Source organism: Heterodontus francisci, unplaced genomic scaffold (assembly GCF_036365525.1).
Source record: "Heterodontus francisci isolate sHetFra1 unplaced genomic scaffold, sHetFra1.hap1 HAP1_SCAFFOLD_221, whole genome shotgun sequence".
Classification (NCBI taxonomy): Eukaryota; Metazoa; Chordata; class Chondrichthyes; order Heterodontiformes; family Heterodontidae; genus Heterodontus; species Heterodontus francisci.
The window spans coordinates 1,245,637-1,257,374 of record NW_027141485.1 but is presented as its reverse complement, the minus strand read 5'-3'; the positions used below and the strand labels follow the sequence as shown (position 1 = coordinate 1,257,374).

Here is an 11,738-nt window from a genome sequence, read left to right as displayed (position 1 = left end):
TTCTTTCCATCAGTTTCTCTTTTCTGTCCCAGATCAATATAATGATGAGAATCCCACTTTAATCTGTTGTTTCTGGTGTTTTATCCATTCCAATCAAAATTTCAACATTCCAATCAAATCTATTTGTTATTCCACAGTGTCTCTCCATGTGTTTTATTCTGTTGTATTCTCTCACAGTCTGTTTGATGATCAATGTTACATCTCACTATCTGTTCTGGTGAAGATCAGAAGCAGTGATGTCTGTTTACACCACCCGACAAGTCGGCCTGAGGCTGTGCCTCGCTGATCACGTGGAATTAAAGCAATTCTTCCAGTCAGTTAGTTCAGTTGTAATTTCATGAGAAATTCGGTCATCATGACTTCTTCAGTGACCTAATGGTTCAGGTGTCTGAGTGATGTTAATCATGATGTGATGAAATGATTGTATGTTCTAGTCTTTCCGTGGTGGGTTTTCACATTGAGTAGAAACGAGTTGGACATGGTCTGGAAATGTTTCACACCACTCCATTCCCAACTTCATTTACTTCCAGAAGGTCTTTTTCCATCATTACACAGCTAGCTGCACAGCCAGAAACTGTGCTGAAGGTGACAGCTATATCTACCCAACTGACAAGGTGGCCGAGAGGTTAAGGTGATGGACTGCTAATCCATTGTGCTGTATACACGTGGGTTCAAATCCCATCCTTGTCGTTAGCTTATGAGATGTTTAGTGTATTGTTTCTGTTGGGGGAGTTGATGTGTCAAGTCAGCCTCGAAACCTGTTCTTGTCCCTGTCCAGACAGTGATTCCAGAAATGGTTATACTTTCTTAAAATTGAGACAGACAATTGGAATTCTTCACCCAAACTCCACTGGAATGAAGATCAAATAGGGATCACGAAACGGAGCAGGATTTTTCCTCCCCTACTTCCTTCCATCTCGATTTGCACCAAGTGAAAGACAAATGGGAAAAGCAAATGGCGAGGGAGCAGATGCAGAAAATTATCCTTTGGCAAGAAATTTATTTTCAAATCTTCTTGATAGATTAAGTGAGTGAGCAATGCTTTGGCAGATGGAGTTTAAAATGAGGGGTCATTTAGTACCTACGATAGATCAGAGTGTTTTTGGTAAGAGGTGAGATGTTAGAAACGGCGGAGGAGCAGAGACCCGAATACTGAATTAATAAAAGCTCGTGGACTGGTAGAAAATAATGTGAAAAGTGAACAGAATATGAAGATTGGAACTCATGTTGCAGTGATATAAAGCTCTGTGCTCCTGAAGTAAATGCCCAAGCCCAGATTGTGGGGAATCTGTGGAGAGTGATTTGGTTTTTATTCATTCTTGGGTGTGAGTATCGCTGATAAGGCGAGCATTTATTACCCATTCCTCTTGCCGTTGAGAAGGTGGTGGAGAGCTGCCTTCTTGAACTGATGCAGTCCATATGGTGCAGGAACACCCACAGTGCTATTGGGGAGGGAGTTCCAGGATTGTGACCCAACAATAGTGAAGAAATGGCGATATCGTTCCAAGTCAGGATGGTGAGTGACTTGGAGGGGAACCTGCAGGTAGTGAGTTCCCATGCATCTGCTGCCCTTGTCCTTCGAGGTGGTAGTGGTCACGAGTTTGGAAGGTGCCGTTGAAGGATACTTGGCGAGTTGCTGCAGTGCATATGGAGATGGGACACACTGCAGCCACTGTGTACTGGTTGTGGAGGGATTGAATGTTTAAGGTGGCGGGTTAGGTGCCGATCAAGTGCGCTGCTTTGTCCTGGATGGTGTTGAGCTTCTTGAGTGTTGTTGAGTGGGATGTATTCCATCACACTCCTGACTTGTGCCTTGTAGATGGTGGACAGGATTTGGGGTGTCAGGAGGTGAGATACTTGCTGCAGAATTCGTAATCTCTGACCTGCGCTTATAGCCACAGCATAGATGTGACTGGTCATGTTACGTTTCTGGTCAAGATGTTGATGGTGGGGGATTTAACGATGATAATGCTTCTGAATATCAAAAGGTAGATTTTATTTCTCTCTCATTGGAGATGTTCACTGCTTGGCACTTGTGTGGCCAGAAGGTTGCTTGTCACTAATCAGCTCAAGCCTGAATGTTGTTCAGGTCTTGCTGCTTGCAGGCACAGACTGCTTCAGTATCTGAAGAGTTGTGAATCATCATCTAACATTCCCACTTCTGACTTATGTTGAAGAGAAAGTCGTCAATGAAACAGCTGGGATGTTTGTGTCCAGGACACTACCCTGAGAAACTCCTGAGGCAATGTCCTGGGCTGAGATGATTGGCCTCCACTAACCACAACCATCTTGCTTTGTGCGAGGTATGACTTCAACAAGTGGAGAGTTTTCCCCCTGATTCCCATTGACTTCAATTTTGCTGGGGATCCTTGATGCCACACTCATTCAAGGGCAATCACACTCACCTCTCCTCTGGAATTCCACTCTTACGTCTCTGTTTGGACCAAGCTGCAATGAGATCATACGAACATAAGATCAGAAGTACTAGTAGCAGGAGTAGGCCATTTGGCCCCTCGAGCTTGCTCCGCCATTCAATAGGATCATGGCTGACCTGATCATGACCTCAACCCCACTTTCTTGCCTGCCCACATAACCCTTGGCTCTCTTGTAGATAAAAATCTTGAAGACATTCAATGACCCAGCCTCCACTGCTCTCTGCGGTAAAGAATTCCAAAGATTAATGACCCTCTGAGAGAAGAAATTCCTTCTTAAATGAAAAACCCCTAAATCTGAAACTATGTCCCCTCGTTCTAGATTCCACCACGAGAGGAAACATCCTCTCAGCATCTACCCTGTCATGCCCCCTCAGAATCTTATATGTCTCAATACGTTCACCTTTCATTTTTCTCAACTCCAATGAGTATCAGTCCAACCTGCTCAACTTTCCTCATAAGACAACACCTTCATCACAGGAATCAATCCAATGAACCTTCTCTCAACTGCCTCCAATGCAAGTATATCCCTCCTTAAATAAGGAGACCAAAACTGTACACAGTACTCTCGGTGTGGTTTCACCAGCACCATGTACATTTGTAGCAAGACTTCTCTACTTTTATACTCCATCCCCCTTGCAATGAAGGGTAACATTCCATTTGCCTTCCTAATTATTTGCTGTACCTGCATGGTAACTTTTTGTGATTCATGCACGAGGACACCCAGATCCTTCTGCACCGCAGCATTCTGTAATCTCTCACAATTTAAATAATATTTTCCTTTTCTATTCTTGCTACAAAAGTGGATAACCTCACATTTTCCCACATTCTCCTCTATCTGCCAAATTATTTCCTGGAGCTGAGAGACCCTGGCAGAACCTAAATTGTGCATCGATGATCAGATTATTGCTAAGTGTGTGGTGCTTGATAGCACTGTTGGTGACATCTTCCATCGCTTTGCTGATGATTGATAGTAGACTGATGGGGCAGCAAGTAGATGACTGTGTTGTCACTCCACTGGAACAGCTTGGCTGAGGGCGCAGCGAGTTCTGGAGCACAAGTCTTCCGTACTAGAGCCGGAATGATGTTCGGGCCCATAGTCTTTGCTGTATCGAGTGCCTGCAGCTGTTTCTTGCCATTATGTGGAGTGAAGCAAATTGGATGAACACTGGAATCTGTGATGCTGGGGAACTCAAGAAGCCAAGTTGAATCATCCACTGAGCAATTTCTGACTGAAGATGGTTTCAAATGCTTCAGCTTTATCTTTTGCACTGACGTGCTCGGCTCCACCAACATTGAGGATAGGGATGTTTTTGGAGCCTCCTCATCTGGTTCGTTATTTAATTGTCGACCACCATTCATGACTGGATACCTAGTTTCTCAGGGCAGTGTCCTAGGCCCAAACATCCTCAGCTGTTTCATTGATGGCTTTCTCTTCAACATAAGTGAGAAGTGGGAATGTTCGCTGATGATTCACAACTCCTCAGATACTGAAGCAGTCTGTGCCTGCAAGCAGCAAGACCTGAACAACATTCAGGCTTGAGCTGATAAGTGACAAGCAACATTCTTTGATCTGATCCTGAGGGAGATATCCGTGCGTGGATCGGCGGGATGTATGGAGAGTGATTCTGAAGAGGGTGTCTGAGTCTGGAGGGCAGAATCTGTGGAGAGTGGTCCTCAAAGGATGTCCGTGTCTGGAGATTTAGGATCTCTGAAGAGGGTCTCCAAGCCCGTAGTGCTGGGATCTTTGGAGAGTGATCCTGAAGTGGGTGTCCGAACCTGGAATGGCGGGATCTGTGGAGAGTGATCCTGAAGTGGGTGTCCGAGCCTGGAGTGGCGGGATCTGTGGAGAGTGATCCTGAAGTGGGTGTCCGAGCCTGGAGTGGCAGGATCTGTGGACAGTGATCCTGACGAGTGTGTGTAAACCTGGAATGGAAGCTTTCTGTGGAGGTACAGGAAGAGGCCATTCATTACCAGTATTTTATAAAGGTTTGGCATAACTTATATGTTTTTACTCTATGCCTCTATTAATAAAGCCAAGTGTCCTGTTTGCTCTAAGCAACCTTTTCAATCCTTCTGACATTGGTGTACATTGTCTCTCTGCTCCTGCACCCAGTTTAGAATTGTAACCTTTCATTTATATGGCATTCTTCCTTCCAAATTGTATCACTTCACACTTCTCTGTGTAAAATTGCATCTGTTATGTGAAAGCCCATTTTACCATTTTTTTTAAGTTCCCCTGAAGTGTGTTACGATCACTGGCATAGGACAAAATTCCTGAGCATTCTTTGATGCTATCTCCATAGACAGAGCAATCTTTTACGCGAGCTCAAATGTAGGATTTTGTGTGATTTCTATCTTATTTCACCAACCAATATAAGCACAAATATGTCACGTAAATCTTGTTCACTGCAGTCCCTGCTGCTGTTTTCTGCCTATATTTACAGACTTTAATCTCAACCTCGTCACCATGTTCTCTAATATATTCAGGGGGCATCAGCAGAGAAAATGTTCAACAAGCGTGGCAAGTGCAAGGAAATGTTTATTTATGTCATTATGTCATGAACATAATATACAAATTTTTACATGTGTGAATCATCAAGATGTGTCTTCATAAATGGAACCCAGTCACAATAAACACTGTCACCTTTCAATGTTTAGCGGACAGGTTTGACGGCCTGATGTGTGTGATTCCCATATTAATGTGTTTGTACAAAGTTCGGGGAAAGATGGAGATATGAATAATTTACAGGGAAATCTTTTAAACATATTACCACATCTCTCACTCACAAAGATCTGCAAACACATGGATTCCAAAAGAACCTGAGTACAAAATCACCTAAAATAAACACTGCCATAGAGACTTGCGATAACCTGTAGCTCAGGGAAAGTACATGATGTTATGGAAGGGATTCTGTTTCTTTTGTTAAAATATTTTTTGAAGAAGTCATAATCAAACTGAATAAGTGTAGGACCAGTTCTGTTTCAAGAGGGCACCAAAAGAACCAATTTGGCAACTATGTTTACTGGTTGTCACATGATTCAAGTTAAGTATAGAACAGAAACCCTGGTAACAGGGAGAAATGTGGACAGAGAAGTCAGTCATGCCCCTTGATTCGACAAGCTTGGCAGCAGCAGCGCAAACCTACGACGGCAGAAAACTCACAACCTTTGGTTGTAGCAGTCAGTGTGTTTTACCTGCTGGAGTGAACAGCTGATAAAGTTAGCCTGAAGAATCGTCAAGGAAGGAGAGAAGACCACAACCCAGTTTGTTTTCCAGAAAATCCTTAAAAGACCCTGAGAAGTCCACTGAGTTAATTCATCTTGTCGCATGTCTTTGAAGAAGGCCTGCTAAAATTAATTCTCAATGCCTTCTGAAAAGAACTGTTCTAAAATACCCTAGTGACCAGTCTACGTATACTCGGAAGTTAGACTGTATTCCAATTTTGGAGCAACATATCTCATCTGATGATTTCTTCAAAAATGAGCAAATAAACAGCCCAAGAGGTTGTTTTTGTCTGTAACAGAGTGTTGAATTTTTTAAAAAATCCCTTTTATTTTTTCAGCTATCCGGTGTGTGTGTGTGTGCATGTGGCTCGAAGATAAAAAAAAGGACAATAAAAGTTGGTAAAGGTGAAAAAGGAACTTTTAAAATTTCCACCTGTGTGGTTATGCTTTACTTCATGACTAGTTGAAACTTGTTTGACAATAAATGGATAATTTTGTTGTTCATTAAAGAAACCTGGTCAGTGTCTTCTATTCTGGGAAAAATAGAGTACATGATTGACTGTATCAGTATGTGGGAAAAGCTCACATAGATGTTGTGACCTGTGGAGAAGTGGGATGAGAATAAAGAGTGCCCTCCTCTGCCCTTAGTTGTCACAGCACTTGTGATCTGGCTCAGTAGCTTAATTGGTTCGAGTGTTTGTCTTAGAATCAGAAAATCTTGGATTCATATCCTTGCTTCAAAAGTTTAGCTATCAATCATTTACATCCATTTTCTTGTGAACTTTAACTTTTCTTATGAATTTCATTCACAAAAGAAAACAGCTCAGTGGTTGCCTTTGTGAAGGATGTGAGTTTGAAATGGCTGTTCCTGCTCGTACAGATGTCCAGTGCTAATATTACAACGGCAACTCAATCCCCTACAATTTCTTTGAGAGCAATGTGTTTGCAGTTGCATTTAACCTGGAAAACAGCTCAACATTAATCTCACTGAAGGAAAGTGTGACCGTGTTGTATGTTTCAGAGTGTTTGTGCCATTTTGTGTCTCTTTTAACCAAGACTATAACACAACGCAAAGGGGAGGGTTGATCCGAGGTTTAGAATATATTATCATTCAGGAGCAAGAAAAATCAAAAGGAACAAAATAAGAAAACCCCATCTCCAGATTTGAGAATCTGTAGATCCGCTTTGGGAAAGTGAATCAGAGCAGAATGAAGGGTGAACTGTCCGACTGCCCAGAAGAGATGACGACACAGCTCAGTCAGCACGTTCCCCTGGTTTATGATGCTGGAACATTCCTCACACAGAAATTATTCAATCAATATTCATCTGCCAAGTCGGTCTGAGGCTGTGCCTCTCTGATCATGTGGAGTTAAAGCAATTCTTCCAGTCAGTTAGTTCAGTTGTCATTTCATGAGAAATTCGAAGTCATCATGACTTCGTCAGTGACCTCATGGTTCAGGTGTCTGAGTGATGTTAATCATGATGTGATCAAATGATTGTATGTTCCACTCTTTCCGTGGTGGGTTTTCACACTGAGTAGAAACGTGTTGGACATGGTCTGGAAATGTTTCACACCACTCCATTCCCAACAGGCCATGACCTGATGTGATGGAAATGTCATTTACTAAAAGAAGCTACATTTCCATCATTGCACATCTGGATGCACAGTCAGGATCTGAGCTGAATGTGACCATCCTGCCCAAATTTCCATAGAGGCAAAAAAGACATGTGATGGGTTGCTGGCACAAAGCTGGGTGATGAAGTGTTTGAGAGGTTAAGATGATGGATTGTTAATTCCTTCTGTTTTACATGTATGAATTTGAATCCCATCTGCATCAACAGTTTATAAAATGCTCAATACATTGTTTCTTTGTAATTCACCAGCTTTTGCAGAAAGTAGGACTGAAGCTGTTGCAGTACCTGTTAGAAAGATAGTCTAAGTTATTCTGAAGCCATCTTCCAATGTCATCTACATGTAAGCAGGATTTTAAAGGATAAGATGTAGTTTTTAAAAGTCATTTCAATCTTTTTCGAGTCTTTACAAAGAAGCCAGGTAAATCTCGATAAAAAGTCATATATATTTCGAGATCTTTTGAAAGCACTTCAATCTTGTTAATAAAAAGTCAGATGTAAATTTAAGAACTCTGATAAGGCCTTGCTAAAAAGTGACATACAATTAAGAAACAAAATGCAACATTGAAAATGTCTGAACTCCCTCTGAAAGTTGACCCCTGCTGCTGCCGGTGTCTTCCTGGAATAGCGGAGCTGTTGTGTCAACAGAAAAGTCCTTCCCGAGCACCCCTGAGCCTGTTGGTACCGGCTCTAATCCAACCCAGGTAAAAATCAGGTTACATTGTGGGCAATGAGCCCAAAATGCTGAACTACAGGTCCCTGTCACTTTGAAGAGTTGGCTGGTGCGATTATGATCAGAGGCTCCTTCTAAGCACATTTCTCACCACCACAACTTCCAGATGCTGGTGTTAGTGTGTGCATGTACTGGCAGTTGCAGTGCTGTTCAGACCCTCAATAGCAGTGAAAGTCTCAGAGTTCACCACTATTGGGCTGCAAAATCCAGGCCAATATCTCACAGTCCTGTTAGATTTGCTCTCCATCTGTACAAAATCAAACTCAACACATTGTCTTTCACTCACTCCTGTTTCCAGCCCTGACGGTGCTGAAATCCCCTCTCAAAGGTACACAATCCAGTTGATTTCTGATCAAATACCTCCTTCCTCATTCAATAGAGGAAACAGAGACATGAACAGGAGTCAGGTGCAAGAAAGTTTCACCAACAGAGCAAAGAAAGGCACCAACAAAAGTCACACCTACTTTCCAAATCATTTCACTGGAATATTCTTTCACTTGTTTTGTCGGATGACTGCAATAAATCTGAAAATGAGCACCATGAGGTTTGTGCTCACTAGTCACTTGTTCTCCTGTGTTTGTCTGTCAGGTTTGTAATTCAATTTGTATTGGATATTGAAGAGAATCTCTTTTCAGATGATTGCACATTGTACTGTGTTTAAAGCAACCAACTTGTAAAATGGCAGATAATGAATGTTTCAATACCTGTGTGACCAGATTCTTCCAATGCTTTTCAACAGCTAGACTCATGATGCTTGCAATCTGTATCCTGTGGAGAATGGGAGAGGAGAATAAAAACATGGTGCATGAACAGGACAGACTGTGTAAAATGGGAGCACAGAAATACTGCCACCTCATTGAAAGTTAATGAGATTTATTCGAAGTCAGACACCTGTCCACAATGAACAAGTGAATACATTAATTGTCCACTTTCAATCTAATTGGGACTGAGGTTCCAACAGAGAAGTTTTCTGGAAAATACCTGCTGCAGTTTTAAAATTGATGAACTGGAACATCTTATACTAACTTTCAAATAACTGGAGTGATTGTATAGTTCTCATAGTGGAGAGAAGGAGTTGTTTATAAATATAAGCAGAAAGACACATTTGTGGATTGGTGAATGAGCTTTAACTTTCTGAAATGTATTTGTCCATTGGTTGCAGGTCACTGGAAATTCTTTTTTACATTTCAATTGTAGCAGCAGCAGTTAGCAGCAAAATGTCTGATTAATCAGAGTAGTGGGTCTGGGAAACACTTAAACAGCCGAGACCCTGTAAAACAGAACTCCAAGTAATAGTTTAAATAAGGCACTGAACTGACAGAGCGGTAAAGGCCTGCTCAGGTCAGGAAAAAATACCCGACCCGAACCCGACAGAACCACATTGGACCCAAGCCCGACCCGGCCCGAGTATCTCCATTTATTCCCATGCCCAAACCCACCCGAGCCTTACCCGACCACCGGAATGTTCACTTTACCTACCTCCCGATTTCGAATCTACAGGAAGCTGCAGCATGAGCGCAATGACGTCATAGAGATGCTCACTTGCTCACTGAGCAGACTCAGAGTTTCCCTCCTTAATAACCCGGACTGCCAGCTTTGGTTGGCTTTTCAACTTTTGACACTTATTAAACTCAACTTGCCAGCAGAGTTAAATGTAATACTTACTGTGTGTGTCACACCCGGACTCAGTCCAACCTGGACCCAGCCTGACCTGAACCTGGCCTGACCCGACCCGAGTCCAAAAGCCATACCGGGAAGAGCGACCCGACATGACCCGAACCCGACACAGGTCGTCGGGTCCCGTCGGATTCAGGTCGGGTAGCAGGCCTTTACCGAGTGGAGGTCAGATGAGGATTGAATTAATTTCAATCAGTGAATCTAAACAAGAAGTAAATCTGCCAGGAATGGAAGACTTTGCTTTATCTGTGAGCTTGTGGCACAACGGTAGTGCGTCTAACTCCAGATCAGAAGATTGCGTGTTCAAATCGCATCAGGCTCAGTTATGTTTTCCAGCAGCTCAAATTCTTGGATTTTATATCAGAAGAGAGTTCGATCTCTTGGAATGTTCAGTGAATGGTTGAATTTCAAGATCAACTTTAATAGATTAAAGTCCTGATTTCTGGTTCTGTTCCATTTCCATGCTCAGTTCTTATTTCACACTGTTTTATATCAGAACAATGTTTCAGGGATGTGATGTGTCCATTGTTTGTACAATTGCTCTGTCACCCAGTGTGAGAAATAAAACACAAACCGCCCAGCGTGCGGCTCAAACCCATACCTGGCTCTGTCTATAGGCCGCTTAGTTCAGTTGGTTAGGACGCAGTGTTGATAACAACAAGGCTGTGGATTTGATTCCCATGTGCACTGTCACATGGTCAGTCATTAATTTGACACATTTTTGTAACACTTAAAATCCAACTTTTAGATGCAAACAAGGTTACATAAAATGTCAGAGGGAACTTATTTTGAATAACATCCATTATATCTTTGTCACTGGTCTGGAGTAACACAGAATTCTTTCCAATTATCTTCCGTTTGCTGATAAACGTTGAACTCGTGGCCTGTTCTCGTTAATGGTCATGAGCAACAAAAACAGACAGAGCGAGTCTGACCGCCCAGAGATGTGGAAAAGGCTTCAGTTTGGGACAAATGCAGCAAATCAAATGTTCACCCTGCCCCGAGAGAGTCAAAAACTGGGGGAAAGGACACAGGGAGATAGAGAATAAGCTACAGCAGACAATGTAAATATTTCCCATCCTTGATATCTCTCTATTCCAATCCAACCTTCAGAGTTGGGTAAATAATTTCAGTGTAAATTGTGCAGCTCAAGAGTCAAAACCAAATGGCGATGCAGAATAAAGGAGAACTGCCAAAACCCCAGATTGAACCAGGGATCTTCAGTCTAACACTCTCCCAACTGAGCTATTTCAGTCACACAGGCTTGGGATGATAAGTGGCAAGTAACATTCGCACCACACAAGTGCCAGGCAATGAATATCTCCAACAAGAGAGAATCTAACCATCTCCCCTTGACATTCAATAGCATTACAATCACTGAATCCAGCACTATCAACATTATGGGGGTTACCATGGGGAGCCATACAAATAACGTAGCTACAAGAGCAGGTCAGAGGCTTGGAATCCTGAGGCGAGTAATTACAGTGCAGCTGTTGGCTCCACCCCAGGGGCTGAATTTGTTCTGTAAACCATGAAGCAGCTTCCTCTCAAATCCCAGGTTTATCAATAAATCCTCTTACAAAAGCCCCAAAGTGTGATATATTCCTCTCACTCATCCATGACTCTTGACTCCCCAAAGCCTGTCCACCATCCACAGGGCACAAGTCAAGAGTGTGATGGAATACTCTCCACTTGCCTGGATGGGTGCAATTCCAACTCAAGAATCTCAACACCGCCAGGCCAAAGCATCCCGCATGATTGGCACCCCATCTGCAAACATTCACTCACTCCACCATCGACGCACAGTTGCAGAGTGTGTACCGTCTACAAGATGCACTGCAGCAATGCACCACGACTCCTTAGACAGCACCTTCCAAACCAGTGACCTTTACCACCTCGAAGGGCAAGGGCAGCAAATGCAGGGGATACCACCACATGCAAGTTCCCCTCCAAGCCACACACCATCCTGACTTGGAACTATATCGCCGTACCTTCACTGTCGCTGGGTCAAAATCCTGGAACACCCTTTCTCACAG

At 42.8% G+C, this 11,738-nt stretch overlaps 1 non-coding gene across 1 annotated transcript; it reads left to right on the top strand.

The window, feature by feature from the left end:
* The first annotated feature begins 608 nt into the window (after positions 1-608).
* Positions 609-690, top strand: trnas-gcu (transfer RNA serine (anticodon GCU)). The gene has a single exon. It is a non-coding gene; the product is annotated as a tRNA-Ser (tRNA).
* Positions 691-11,738: the final 11,048 nt, after the last annotated feature.